Source organism: Talpa occidentalis, unplaced genomic scaffold, assembly GCF_014898055.3.
Source record: "Talpa occidentalis isolate TD23 unplaced genomic scaffold, MPIMG_talOcc4v2.1 talOcc4.7, whole genome shotgun sequence".
Taxonomy (NCBI): domain Eukaryota; kingdom Metazoa; phylum Chordata; class Mammalia; order Eulipotyphla; family Talpidae; genus Talpa; species Talpa occidentalis.
In genome coordinates this window covers 129,335,747-129,351,450 of record NW_023605083.1, presented here as the reverse complement: position 1 = coordinate 129,351,450, position 15,704 = coordinate 129,335,747, and the positions used below count along the sequence as shown (strand labels likewise).

At 38.2% G+C, this 15,704-nt stretch overlaps 1 long non-coding RNA gene across 1 annotated transcript in view; it reads right to left on the bottom strand.

Moving 5' to 3' along the window:
• LOC119232016 (uncharacterized) overlaps positions 1-15,704 on the bottom strand; it is a 126,302-nt gene that overhangs the window by 84,265 nt on the left and 26,333 nt on the right. The window contains exon 2 of the long non-coding RNA XR_005121983.2: positions 4,098-4,160. This is a non-coding gene — a long non-coding RNA (uncharacterized LOC119232016). The remainder of the gene's footprint in view (positions 1-4,097; positions 4,161-15,704) is intronic.

Genomic DNA, 15,704 nt, shown 5'->3' with positions numbered 1-15,704 from the left:
TTGGGAAGGAAATCAGAACAGAGGGGCCTCCCTGGTGGTGCAAGGGGTTAAGACGCAGCACTATGAAGCAATCTGCAGCCCCTGCAGCACGAGTTTGATCCCCGGCCAGGGAGCTACCCACATGGTGCAGCAGACCTCTCCTGTCTCACCTGCTGCTCCCTTCAGCAGTGTATTTCAATAGATCTGCCTGTTCTGCTCCCCACTCTGTCTCCGGTGAATTCTCTCACCCCCAGCCCCCCGTATCTCTGACCTGCACCCCACCTCTTATATGCATAAATAAATAAATCTTTAAAAAAAAAGAAATCAGAGCAGAGCACTGGGCATAGGAAACAGATGGTAAATAATTAGCTTCCGTGGTCAACACTGTAGATTTGATTGACATTTTTGTCTATTTGGCAAGAGTGTGCTAAAAATGAGTGTTATCTGCCTCTATCTCATAGAAAGAAAGATAAACGAAAAAACAACCTACTTTATTCTTCCTCTAGTTTAAACATTATGATATCCAAAGAAAGAAGAGTATTTTGAGTGCCAAGTGTTATTAATGTCAGAGTTACTATAGTTTTTACCTGCTATTCATTTTTATTTTTATGAATACACACCCAAGACTTTTAGGATAGCATTTTTGCCTCTTGCCCCCTTCTGTTTCAATGTCACCAACCTAGACTTTAAAAACATAACATTTAGTGCCATAATAATTATTTTATTTAATTTATTGGCAATACCACTTTGGATTTTTTTGAGTGTATTCTTAGAAAGGAAAGGTGAATTCCTAGGAGAACTGGGAAGAGAATATGATTCCCTTCCTGAGCATAATTCAAAGGGCTTGTTGAAGCCCTGCAGTAACATTAGAACCTGTGAAAACCCCACTGGGCATCAGAAGGTGTTGAAGGGATAGGAAAGGAGTAATGGACTTGAAAGGGTTCTTCCCATCTGGTGATCCCCCCAATGACCAACCTAAAAGAGGACCGAGAAGAGAGAAGGCTCAAGTAATATTATGAAAGTGGTATTTTCCACCCAGGTTCAGGAAACTATTGAGACAAAAGGCACCGAACAGCAGCCACATGGCCAGAGGAACTGAAAAACATGCTACTTCCTCTGTTGTTTTTTCATCAGGTAGTATCCATCTCTTTGCTTGTTTTTCCACGGAAATAATTAAAGATACAGTAAAAGATACAAACAAAAAGAGATTGACCTGTCACTGTTTCAACATTAAAAAAAAAAAAAAAAAAAAACTCTTTTCTGGTGAAACTATTTCAATTCTTTCTTTTCTTTCGACAGACAAAAATATCAATCTGGACAATGAAGAGGAGATTGGTTTACATCCCCTTAGAGGGAAATATTGCAGGAAGCTTTTACCAGCCTTATTAGGGGAACTTTAGATTCTGTGGTTATGAAGTGTAAGTTCACTTGCAACCACTACTCTTTCTTATGCCAGTCTTGAGCTGTACAAAAAAAAAAAAAAAAAAAAACATGAATTCTACTCTTCATGCTTCTTATCTCTGGCCAGATTTGCCTATGCATTAGCTATGACTTTTAAAACAGTAAAGGCTGAGAATATTGGAAAACAATATAATCTGCATCACGAATGTATTGCATTGATTCATTCTTTCTGTGACTTAGCAAATTTTTGCAGACATGTAATTCTTGATTAGAAACTACTGCAGAATACAGTTATAGAGGAAATGGCTCCTTGTCTGAAACATATCCAGGGACTGCCTCAATTGAAAGGCTGAAGCTCTAAATCATAAAAAAAACAAGCAGAAAAAAATGTATTTTTTTCATATTTACTAAAATGATGTGTCTATATAGATTGTGTTGCTGAAAGCTAGTTTTTCTCAGCAAGGCAAACAAATGTCTCCTTTGTGATAGGAAACATGCGGTTTTTTACTGTTTTGACACCAGCACTTAGTTAGCAAGGCATATCGAAAATACGAAACTTCCATTTTTTTTTTTGCAACTTAATGTAAAATTTTATCTCCAAATATTTTACTTCCTAAGAAAGCATGAATCAGTGTTGCAAATCATAGTCTGATATTCTATTTGCTCAACCTTGAATAGGCATTCACAAATAAGGTATAACCTATCTTTTGACAGCCATTCTCAGTGAGGATTGAGGAGCTAGATGTCCAACTATGTTGATATTTCATCAAAGGTAAAAGAGAAGTTGCTGAAGTTTTACCAGCAACCACTCAGTAATGTGACAGATAATTTGGGATGGTGTGGGTGGGTAACATATACAACAGGTAAGTACCCTGACTTTCATCACTTCTAAACAATGCTCTTGTTTTCTTGGAGAGTATCCTATCTTCAGACAGACGCTGTCTGAAAAAAAAAATATATATATATATATCCCAAATCCCTTTCATTCCCTTAAAACTCTGGATGTAGTTAAACATCTGATTAGTCACGGTTATTTCACTAACAGTCTAATTAGTGGAGTCAGAACTCAGCTGCTGTGCCTCCAGGTCAGACCTTGGAAACATGTCCTCTGACACAGGAGGCACACTGACCTCTGAGGTCTCCACCCCCCTGCCTTCTTGTCTATGTACCCCTCACTGGCATTGGGTTTCCATTGATTGAGTCAGCCCAACAGAACACGGTAACACACACACACACAAACACACACACCACCATCTTCCCAGGATTCATAGGTACCATTGAGGTCAGAGACATAGGACAGTCACATCCTTGGTTATAAAATCCTTCTACAGCTCAGTCTTGCTGTGAAGACTCCCATGTTAAAACGTTCTTTAAAATTGAGGTGTTGGGTCTCCCCTGGTGGCACAGGCGGTTGAGCACAGCACTGTGAAGCTGTCTGCAGCCTCTGCAGTGCCAGTTCAATCCCTGCCAGCCAAGGAGAATCCCATGTGGTGCAGCAGACCTCTCCTGTCTTGCCCGCTGCTCCCCTCAGCAGTGTATTTCATCAGTCTGCCTGTTCTGTTCCCCACTCTGTCTCTGGTGGATCCTCTCACCTGCAAATCTGGCCTGTACCCTGGTTCTTGTATAAATAAATAAATAAATATTTAAAATAAATAAATAAAATTGAGGTGTTGGTCGTCCCTGGTGGTGCAAGGGGTTGGGCACCACACTGTGAAGCAATCTGCAACCTCTACAGCAAGAGTTCGATCCCCAGCGAACCAGGGAGAAATCCACATGGCGCAGCAGACCTCTCCTCTCTCACCCGCTGCTCCCCTCAGCAGTGTATTTCAGTCAGTTTGCCTGTTCTGCTCCCCACTCAGTCTCTGGTGAATCCTCTCATCTCCCGCATCTCTGGCCTGTACCTCAGCTCTTGTATGCACAAATAAATAAATCTTTAAAAAAATAAAAATAAAATTGAGGTGTTGATAGAAATTACTTTAAATTGGGACAATGTGGACAGGTGCCTACATGGCCTGTGTAGCATAGGAATACACTGCTTATGTTTTGGTGGCTGGGGAGCTATGCCCATGGCAGTCTGCTTTTGGAGAACCATGGTAGGAATATATCAGCAATGACTTTCTGGATGAGCTAATGCAGTGGGAGAGGGGCGGTGTAGCAGGAAATGCACCCCATAAAATAAAGTTGGACTCTGGGAGGCACTCAGTACCTATTTTCTGTTTTAAATACAAGTGTAATGCACTTGAAAGACACGTGTCTTTGCTGTGCAATGGGATCTGTGAGGCAGAACCTGGGCTTTTCTCTAACTACATCATTTCCAAAGGTGTGTTAATGACAACCACATTCTCTATTCCACATCCAAGCTCTTCTGTGCTATATCAGGGGTGAGGATTAGAAACCAGCAGGCAGAGAATAGAGTGGGTTTCTGCTGGGATCTCTTCCAGGTTCTTCTTTGTAAGTGAAGGGTTAAATACTTTGCAAACACCCCCTTAACGCTCAGTGTGAGAATGGCTGTGGTCCTCTCTCCAAAGTTAGGACCCTGAAAATATCCTCTATTTTTCTACTCTAGAGTTTCCACCTGTATGTACCTGAAAGGGGATATGGGCCTTTATGTTGGGGCTAAGACCGGATAACTCATCTGGGAGATGAATACTGGGCACTTGATGGACACTTAGAAAATTTAAATGGACAAAAACCCAAAATTCACACTTAAAACTCACCCAAGACTTTCTCAGAGGCACACGATGAACATCTTTTCTGGAACTTTTTCAGGACATTCTATACTGCAATAAAACAACAAATTAATTATTAGATGTGATGTTTGAGTTCCTTTGGGATTAGGCATCAGAATCCGGATGAGATAAAATCTCTAATATTACTTTCTAAAAATCTGTAGATTTGTAAAATATTTTAGGCAACTCATTTGTTTAGACTTCAAGGTTGACACTTGTGTGGCTATATTTTGGGAGAAACAAAATGATTGTGAGGTAGAAAATACTTTATTCCCCTAGACTATTCAATTCTTCCCCTTCCTCTGTTTCTCTGAAATCTGAAACAAATTAATAGCAATCTCGAGTTGGAGAGGTGGCAAGAATTGTTCTGAAAATACTTAATTACACTTTGGTTACATACAATAATCTCTATATTCTTACGAGGTAGTATGTAGTCTAGTTACTCATGTCGCACATGTGGATGAATTCATATAACACTTCTCTAAGAACTGAAAGCAGAGTGTGGCAATGCATATAACTGCATATTTGAAACACATATACCTAAGTATATATAACCATAAAAGTACATAACTATTCCTATAAGTACATAACTATATAAACAATACCTGTCCATCTATGTATGTAGCTATATATAAAATATAGATGACAATTAGCTTCTGTTTATTTTATCTCAAATTCATTATGTTGCAGTTTTCATATATACACACACAGGCATACCTATGATTATTAAGATCAAGTTAGTTTTAGGTAAATCAATATTTAACTTTTCCAGCAGACCTCCTCTATAATAAAATTGTCAAGCCATTTTTCCTTAATAATTACTGACTTCAGCTATAAATCCCTAAACTGGTCAATAACCTATAACCCAGCACCTCTCGAAATGGAATGTGGGATATTTATGTTCCTCCTGAGAACAGCTTGCATATAATGTCCTGCCGTGCAGAGCCGGCTGACCAGAACCGCCTTCCTCCTGCAGTAACACCACACAATGGTGCAGCCTCTTCCCTTCTGTCCACCCCTCCCCTCTGTGAAGCTGGAGACCACTTTCCTTGGAAGGCTTGAATCACGCCCAACTTAACATATTAGGTGCTAGCTTAGCACACGCAGCACTAAACCACACCACAGCTCATTAACCTTTAGACTATAAAAAAGAAAAAAAAAACTTGCAAAAATGTCAGCTTAGGTTTCCATTTCAATAACAGGGTTTAGGTTAACAAAGAAGGAAAATGCAAAACCTCAGATTGCGTGGTCATACTTGAGAATCGTTCTCATCATTATTTGTTTAAAGTCAGAAGGTAAAACATAGGAAGAAAATGAGCCTCTAATTGAATGTTTTCTCTCAAACTCATTATGCTGTGTGTTTTTCGAAACTATGCGAGACAGACTTATCTGTGGTGTGAAGGTAAAGACTACAATATACTGAAACTTTTGCCCAAAGAAATTGAATTCTCTTAGGACCTTTTCCAGTGGAATCAAATGTTTAAGTACTTATGTCTCAGAGACAAGTCAAGAGGACCGAAGATGCAGCAGAGAATTAAACAGATTCCAGCCGGTCACTCATGCAGCTTACTTGTATGTTAGCATGTGGCACTGTGCTCTGCTGTTTGCACATATTTGCACATGTCTTCATTCAGGGGGAGAGAGACAGAGACATCGGTGACATCAGGCATTGTTTTCATTGTTAAGCTTACAAAAAAAAAAAAAAAAGAAGACACCCCTCAAGTAATTCTCAGTCTAGAGGGAGAAGAGGTAATTACAAGGATAGGATTCTGTGTTTTGTTTTGTTTATAATTTTTTTATTTATTTTTGCATAGAAGAATCGGGGTGTAGGTCAAAGGTGCAGGGGATGAGAGGATTCACTAGAGACAGACTGGGGAGCAGAACACGGTGATTTACTGAAATGCACTGCTGAGGGGAGCAGCGGGGAGACAGGAGAGTTCTGCTGGGCCATATGTGGGTCAGCTCCCTGGGCAGGGATCAAGCTGAGGCTGTAGTGGTGATAGTGCTGAGACTTAATCCCTAGCCCACCAGGGAGGCCCGGGTTCTGTGGGTGTTATTAATAGTATTATGATGGCAGACTGAGACATGTGTTTCAGTAAGCAAAATCTTTCAAGAAAAAATGGAACTGGATTTGACTCTTTGAAAGATTCAATTGGCCCATTTGATCACCACATCCTCCCCTTCTGGATTGTGGGTGCTGTGGCGGCAGGTATGGTGTAATAACATACATCTTATAGTTTACAATATCATATATGACTCAGAAATATAGGATCCCACCTCTTCAGCTATACTAATCTATGTCTGAAGAGGTATGAACCCCTAAATCATATAGAGTGTTGCAAACTAACGGTGTATAGCATACAATATAGCTTATTATAAAATAAACAATAAAAGATTCGACTGGTCGTTGTGTTTCCTTTAGCACCTACTATGTGTCAGACTCCAGCTAAATGTTGGGATTCAGTAATGAGCAAGTTAGATATGGTCCCTGCCCAAAGAACCCTAAGGCCTTGTGCAAATGTCAGACTCTACCAACTCCCAAAAGTTATATACGTGCTTCAGCTGTGTCCAGGTCAAGGTTTGGCCAAGTGAAGAACAGGTGATAGGGGGTGGGGTGGGGCAGCCTGGCATAGGGGCCATTTGACAAAGTAGAGGGAAAAGATAGGACTAGATTTGCAGATTGAGTGTAAATAGTTTGGTGTTGCTGACATGCGAGTGCGAGGCAAGGGGTGGAGAGATATCCTATGTTCCCGAGAGCCTTTCTGTCACAAAGGAAGAATAATCAGATTGGGAGTCAAGACCTGAGTTGTGGTTCCAGAGAAGGGTGTTGGGAAAGAGATTGCAGGGTTAAAGGAACAGCCTGCAAGTCAGTGGGTGATGCTTGGGACTCCATCCCCTTAACTTCCTGAACTGGGGCTACTGGGAACTAGAGTCAGGGCAGAGCTCACATGGACTTTAATAAAACAGAGCAACAGCCATGTTATTGCCAACTTCAGGATGACTTAAAAAAAAAACCACGAAATAATAAATATTAAATTATTTATCAATAGCTGTTGAGAAATGATACTGGAAATTATATAACAAAATAATCAAGGTTTGTGCAGAGAGATTTAAATCTGCTTTATGGAGAAAGATAAAAGAATCATGAGCTACAAAATTCCAAAACAGATTTTGCATCCTGACCACTCAATATTATATAAAGTATTGCAAACTAATGGTATATGGCATGCAATATAGCTTATTATAAAATAAACAATAAAAGGTTCAACTGATTAGACATAAAGGTGTATTTTAGAGATTTTTTTTCCCCAGGATATGTAAAAGAAAAGAGCATATTCTTCAGAAAATGGATTGCTCTTTGGAATTAAGTTTGTAATTGAGAGACAAAAAATAAGGTGAATAAAATATCTTTCAAAGAGAAGATTAAATTTCCTACTGGTGTCCTGTCTGCTCTCCTATAAGCCCTATATTACATGCAATCTTATTGGAAACTCAAAGAAAATTTTCTTATAATTTTATACATTTTTACTAAATTTCAAATGGAAAAGTAAGTCATTTAAAATAAAAAGCTTATTTTTATAGGATAAATGTGTGTGCAAATGCAAAAAAAAAATACTAAATAAAATGACTATTTCCAAATATTTGCCAATAGCTTTCCAGGTTTTCAGATGATCTTTGAAAAAAAATGTCTTAAAAAATTTGGCAAAAGGGGACTGTGCTTGTTTTAAACATAACTTGCAACTTCGGTTAAAAAAAAAAAAAGTTAAAATCCTAGGGGAAAACTCAAGCCAGACATTGAAGGGAAAAGGTGTATAGTGGCAAATTTTACATTGTTATTTCAATAAAGATAAGTACCACTCATAAAGATATGATATTTTACACTGTCAAATGTAAAAAAAGTAAATTTTGGAAAAGCAAAAGTTTCAATTTTTAAAAAAGTGAATTCCAGCCAAGCCAGGTGACACCTGCCTGCTATGTTCCTGCATGATCTGAAAAGTGTAAGTTGGTACAGCCTGTTGGAAAGCAACTTGGCAGAAGGCACTTGGATAACAATAGGGATCACTGTGGCTTGGTGAACAGCCCAGGAATACAGCCTGATGAAATCATCTAAAAGAAAGGAATCATATACCTGAAAGCATTGGTTACAACATGACATGGAAATAATTGGGAAGCAACCTAGTTTGCAGAGGTAGGGTCAGGCACAGGTAAAGTGATTTAAAAGGGTGCTCAATGATTTTTTTTATGTGAATACAAACAAAGTAATCAAAAACTTTAGTAAGTGGCAACACGCATAATTTAGGTCAGAAGGGAGAATAAAAAGTAAGCCTGCCCTGTGAATGATGTTATATTTGTGCATGTGAGATCTGGCCGTGTGTTATTTTTTTACAGACACAAAAATGTGCATACTCCGAAGCAATCGTTTATAGATATGTGTGTCTGTGTGTGTGTCCTCTCATCATGGATACAAGACATAGTACATTTTTAAAACAGAGAAATCATTTTAGTCATTAGTTCAATTTCTACTTTTTACCTTCAAAAAATCTTTTGTACTACAATGAGATACCATCTTACACCAGTGAGAATGGCACATATTAAAAAAACTAGCAACAACAAATGTTGGCGAGGTTGTGGAGAAAAAGGAACTCTCCTGCACTGTTGGTGGGAGTGCAAACTGGTCCAGCCACTATGGAGAGCTGTGTGGAGATTTCTTGACCTACTAAACATAGAGCTTCCATAGGATCCAGCAATTCCACTCCTAGGTATTTACCCAAAGGACACAGAAACATCAATTCCAAAGAGCACCTGCACGCCTATGTTTATAGCAGCACTGTTTACAATAGCTAAGCTTTGGAAACAACCCAAATGCCCAAAAATAGATGACTGGATCAAGAAGATGTGGTCCATATACACCATGGAATATTACTCAGCATTCAAAAAAGATAAACACATGCAATTTGCAGCAACATGGATGGCACTGGAAGGGATCATGCTCAGCGAAATAAGCCAAAAAGAAAAAGAAAAATACCGGATGGTCTCACTCATAGCAGGAATCTAGAAAACTTAAATAAGGGACCAGGAAAATGAATAACTATAAGAAAGAAAATATCAAAATCAACAAACAACTATGAACCAGAGACACTCTATGGGGGGTGGGGGTCAGGGAAAGGAGGGATTGGGGTCAAAATAAGGGGGTTGCAATTGTATGGGGAATATAAAAATAAAATTAAAATTAAAAAAAAGTCTTTTGTTTACTTTTCTGCACACATGCAGCTTGGAAAGATATTGCTGTTCCCAGTTCAGGTTTAAAGGATCTGCAAACTTTTGTGACCCTGTGCTCAAGGGCTAGGAGCATCAGCCATACGATGGCTACAGGATGCATTGTTGTGTTTTGTAAGTCACTATCTTTTGAGGGTTTCATTATAACTGCTGCATCTGGCCAGGCAGGTTCTTCAATACATGGCTCCTCTCCACTGTTGCCACTTTTAAAATTCAAAATCCTATCTCAGAAGTCTCCTCAAAGATCCCTCTAAAAACATGAGATCCGGGACCTCCCTGGTGGCACAAGGGACTAAGTCTCAGCACTATGAGGCTATCAGCAGCCACAGTGGCATGACTTGGATCCCTGGCCAGGGAGCTACCCATATGGCGCAGCAGACCTCTGCTGTCTCATCTGCTGCTCCCCTCAGCAGTGTATTTCAGTAGATCCACCTGTTCTGCTCCCCCACTCTGTCTCTGGTGAATTCTCTCACCTCTTGCATCTTTGGCTTGCACCCCAGCTCTTGTATGCATAAATAAATAAAATAATCTTTAAAAATAAAATAAAATTCAAAGTCATATCTCAGAGGTCCCCGCAAAAAATCCATCTAAAAACCTGAGATTTCTTTGGCGAGGGCTGGGTTACCCTCAGTTGCAATGAAGGCTGGGAAGTGAGGTTGTCACATGGGAATCTCTTATCTTCTGTTACCAGGAAAAAAGAGGAAATGGATATTAGGGTCCCCGTCGGGAAGCTTGTCCACAATCTCCCTTCCTCGCCAGACTTGGCCACGTCTAATTGTACGCTGAGCGGTTGTTGAGATTATCTAGCTAGTCTTAGAATGAAACAAGAAACCAGAATACTGGGACATTGAAGAACCTAGCTCCTGGGCTTCTCTGAGCCATTACTGAATTTCTGATGCTTGCTATGACTGGGGACTGATTGTTCTGTATATTTTTCTTATGTAAGATGTTTCCTATTTTTTATGTCAAGTTGAATTGGGAGAGCTTAATTGATTCAAATGAAGCTTTTTATTCCTACAAAAGTGTCTTTACTTTACAATTTTTGTTTTCAAATTTCATCGAATGGTCTTTGTACCACATAATAGATCACTTGGCTAAGTGTTCACTGTATTCCACATTTATCACCAGGATAAAAATTTTATATCTCACTTACTTGAATTGATCAATTCCTTGTTTTTGTTTTTTTGTTTTACCATTATGAACTCCAAAAAATTAAAAAGATCATCTAAACTCCTAACCTCACTACAGAGCAAGCAGCCCACTGGGAGACATTTACCTTTTTGCTGTAGTTTTTTATATTTAGAATTAAAGATTTTCATTTTTAAGGGAAGTTTAAAAACAGTGTAATATATTTGGACAGTTACAGCTAAAAGGTTTGGCCGTTTTCTCTAGCAAAATCTGCCTCTTTGGAGAAACATTAGATTCTCAGTCTCAGCAGGAAATACATAAAATAAACCCCAAAAACTCTTGACATAACAAAAATCAAACAAGTTGTCCAAAACTATTGATCCTTGTAGAATGGAACAAGAGGATTTTATCCTTTTCCAAAGGACAAAAAAGACAATTTGTAGAGACTCCCACAACCTCAAACGGGACACTTTAAACTTCAGTAACACAACAACTGCAATGGATAGAGACATTTCAGATGCCTATAAGTTCATAATACTGGAAGTATCATGTAAGTTCTCTTTGAAAAAACCTAGAGAAATGGTGCATTATCTTAAAAACAGGCAAATAAAGAAAAACACTCAAACATTTATCCTGGTATTTTTCAGTAATCTAGCTATTTAAAAAATGAAACCAGGATAACCAGTTAGTCATTGTTTTCTCTCCAAGAACTTGGAGATCTGTATTAAATAGAATACTTTCAGTTGCAATAAGAGAATTAACATTCCTTTTAAGTAAAGAGGAATAGCAGCAGATGAAGGACTAAAGGAATTGTTTGAGAAGTGACAAGAATAGGCTTGAAAAATAAACCAGACAGAGGCTACTTCAGGCAGCCAAAAAGTGGCCAGCCTATATCTGTATTTTAGGAGAGATTTTCTGGCATGAACTGTGTGACCCCAGAAGACTGTAATGCCACTTCTACACATACGTATTATTTATTTTTTTAACTGCAGTAACATCAGTTTACAACACTGTATATGATTTAGGTGAATTGGTTCACACCTCCTAAAATGTATGTCACTGCACCATACCCACCACCAAAACACAGATAATCCTCCACCAGAGTCCAGTGTCCTACTCTCCCCCTTTGTTTCCAGCCTCCCCCTCCAGTAGCCTCGCTCTGCAGTTCTATTCCTAGGATGTTTTGGTTTAGTTTTGTCAGTTCCTGTGTTTGGTGTCTCTATATTCCACATATAAGTAAAACTATCCAGCATTTGTCTTTCTCCACCTGATTTATTTCATTTAGCATAATCCCATCTGGTTCCATACACGTGTGACACATGGCAAGAGTTCATCTTTTTCTTAGCTGTGTAGTATTTCATCATGCCTATACACCACATCTTCTCAAATGTTAACCTTTTCTTCCTCTTTCTCTTCTTGCTCCTGATTCAAATCATGGATGGTTTCTAACATGCCTCATCATTCAATTCTTACATCTACAAACTCTTCCTGGAAGACATTCTTACTCTTTCAGATAGCTTTATAATTTCAGGAGGTAAATAATGTCACTCATCTGAAATTAATAGGGTCAGTGTTTATACATTTTAGTCTTCATGGCCACTAAATTCATGTAAGAATCCAGGAAAAAAAGAAATTATACCTTTGAAGAGGTATGAGCCTCTACTCCTAAGTCGTATATAGATATAATATTGTAAACAAATGCTACCTCAATAAAGAAAAAAATCAAAAAGAAAAAGAAATTATATGAATTCCATAGATTGGCTCAAGAGATGGTATTCCTGAATCCAGTTCACATTCTGCATCCCACCACCCAGTTGCTGTCCTCTCTCCTAGCTGCTCTGAAACAGAGTCTCATGGAACTTTCTGCTGAGCATTCTGTGTGTGGGAAGCTTTTATAATTTAAGAAAAGGTCTGCAGATTTATCTGGCAAGTTTATCCAACTTTTATCAAATATTGGGTAAGGTGGGTAAGTTTCAGTATTTACTACTAGGGAAAGAGAATCCCGAGAGGAGGCGCAGCCACTGTAGACACATACATACACATATATGCTGTATGTACCTTTTACAACATAGAGAAGCAACATGGTGAAGGAAAATTAAGGTTAAGATGAAATCCTGGATTGTTTTGAAGGTAATTCGGGAAGGAATTTGGTCTTGAGTCTGTATACACGGGAGCCATGGGATATTTTTGACCAGGGTGATACTGAGATCATACTATGCCTCAGAAGCATTAATGTGACAAAACTTCATTAAATAATACACTGGTATATGTGTTGTTGTTATGAAAAATATGCATCCTTGCTTTTCATTCTTTATATTAGCACACAAAACAGTGGGGTTTTGTTTGTTGGTTTTGTATTAAAATAATCCTTGGGTAAAACATTTCCTGTGGATAATGCAAATGTAGATTGCCATCTTTAAACTTGTATTAAGATAAAAACACCACACATAGAGTAAAATTTGCCTTTTTTTGAAAAGCTGGTAATTTATTTCAATTAAAATTGCTACCTGAACACATTAAAACCTCCAAAGGCACTTTGCATTTTAAAGTACATCCTTGTATTCATTTAGAGAACAAGAAATGTAACTAGGGGAGGGCGAATGACTTTAGCAATATCAAATTATGAATTGGTGTCAAAGCTAATAAAAGACAAATTTGGCTCTCTGGACTGCTAACTCCAATCCACGTTAAACATTCCACAACAAAATTGCTGTCCTCTCTCCTAACTGCTCTGAAACAAAAATTCTCACAGAAACTTCTGCAGGTAGCTGAGCCTCCTGTATGTAGGAAACTCCTACAATTTAACAAGAATCCTACATTTTGTCTGGCGATTTTATTTTCCCAACTTTTGTAAAAGTTGAGAAGGCCGCCATCTTGAAAATGTCAACATAGATCTGACTCCTAAAGTCAAATCTTGATATCTGATTCTAGGAAGTAAAGCTATCAAGAGATCAGCCCCTGATCATTTAGATATCTCATTCCATTGACAGCTGGAAAATCATATGAAATGACATGATTTTTATCTTCCTAGATGAATGAGCGAAAGAAGATTTATATTTGAAGCATCTAGTTTCTTAAAAACAAAGCAATCAACAGAGCACGTTAGGTCTTCTTAAGAGAAATTATAAGATGGGTCATCCTTATTTACTACACACACTCCACTTCTATTTTTCTTTAAAAACAAAGGGAGAAATCTTACCTTGCTTATTTTCCTTCTCTTAGCTAAATAGATTGCGTAGCTTTTTGAAAGGGTTAAATAATTTCCTCCTCTTCTGCACATTTTTTTTTTCTTTTGTGTGCGAGGTTCCCCACTAACCATAGCTCTGTCCAAAAGGAAATTAAAATGAAATACATCAGGCATGCTGGGACTTCACACTTTGGAGACTTACAAAGCAATATGGCCTGGTTAAATTGATTGTCACTTTAACTGCCCACAGCTACTCTTCAGGAAGGGGGCTTACGGTTTTACTGTTCTTAACGGGACCATATCCCTTTTCCAATGGCTTAATTTAGGTTGTGCTGAAATTCCTATTAAAATCAGAGTCATTAATATTTCATTAAAAATACCCATGATGTCAGAAGCAGCCATTCCAGGCCTGCCAAGTTACAAAGAAAACTACCTTTTCCTCTAGGGTTGTGCTAACATCTTGATATCCAAACCTACAATTACATTTTTCCATCAACCTGAACAAAACAACAAAAATGAGAGAAAATGTATATATATATAGAGATATATATCAGGGGCTGTCATAGTTCCGTGTTTTGATGTCTTCAAATTGTGCCATTTGCTCTTGATGATGAGATCATAAATTCTGACTCCAAGGATGTAAAATTATCAACAGATCAGCAAGCTGACCATTTAGATATCTCAATTTTCTACCCAAAATTATATCATTTGACAAATGGATGTGGGGTCACCCTGTGTGGAGTGTATGGAAAAGATTCTATTTTAGTAAAAGCCCTAGAGTGAAAGCCACCTTATTACAGCGCTGCCAAATGGATGCATATAAAACATTTCAATCAGACCTAAGACTCATGTCATACACTTAATCAATTACATGTAGATATTTATTCTTCTTCACTCTGATTTATAGAGAACTTCTTGCTATAGGATCTGGTCTTAAGTTTGGATTTTTTAGTGTTTGCATGTAGGGAGAAAATGCCAGTGTCCTCAAGTGAAATAAGGCCGATCACTCACTCAGATGACTCAGCTTTCATTTGAGTATTTGTTGAGTACATAGAACATTCTCCCAGCTTTCCAGCCTAGCTTCTCCTCAACTTTATCACATTCTCCATCTTAGTTTGCCCTATGACTTCTGAATATTCCAATTTTCAGCATGACAGCTTCCTCTATGAAATTCCATATGAGCAATTATCTATTCTAGAATACACTTCCTCTCCCCAACCCCAATGATATCATAATCTATTTATTGCTTTTCTCCTGGGGTGACTAGAGCACTGGGACTCTCTCCAGCTCATTTACACTGTCTCCTGAGCACTTCCTGTGATCTCTCTCATACACAAGGTCCTCATCCTAGTTGTTGCTCTTGATAAACCTAATATAAGAGGGTCAGAAAATAAATGAAATGGCTTGGCTCACTTTGAATATGGAGAAATGGACAAAGCAGGTAACTTTCTAGGTAAAGGTTACAGAAGAGCCAAACATTTTTCTACAAATAAAAGGCATAAACCATCTTGCTGGGGTGCATATAGATGACAGGTAAGTGTCTTTCCAGATTAGATGCCATTACAGACAATGGAACAATCTAAGTCAGGATCATGTGAATTTAAAGTGAAATCAAAACAAATCGCCTCTTCTTTCCAGATTCCTTTTCATTCTTTTAATTTATTAAGTATTGTCTGCAACTTCATCATTCTCTTGAAAATTCCTTGGACAAAGTTCAAGAAAAAATTGATAGGAGCAACACAATACATCACCTCCTCAAATCAGAGCACAGAATTACCTGAAATCATTCAAACTATTAGCTACAAAATACTGCCTAAGCTTGTTAGCACAACTTCCCACTACCTGCCTAACGTTCTCTGCTCCAGCTCCTAGTAAAATATTTTATTTCACTCTCAGCGAGGGAAAATATGGACATTACAAATCTAAATACTGACAAGTCATGCAAATAATTAACCTCATTTTCCAATTTTATTCAGAAATGCTCATTGTACATAGGATGTGAG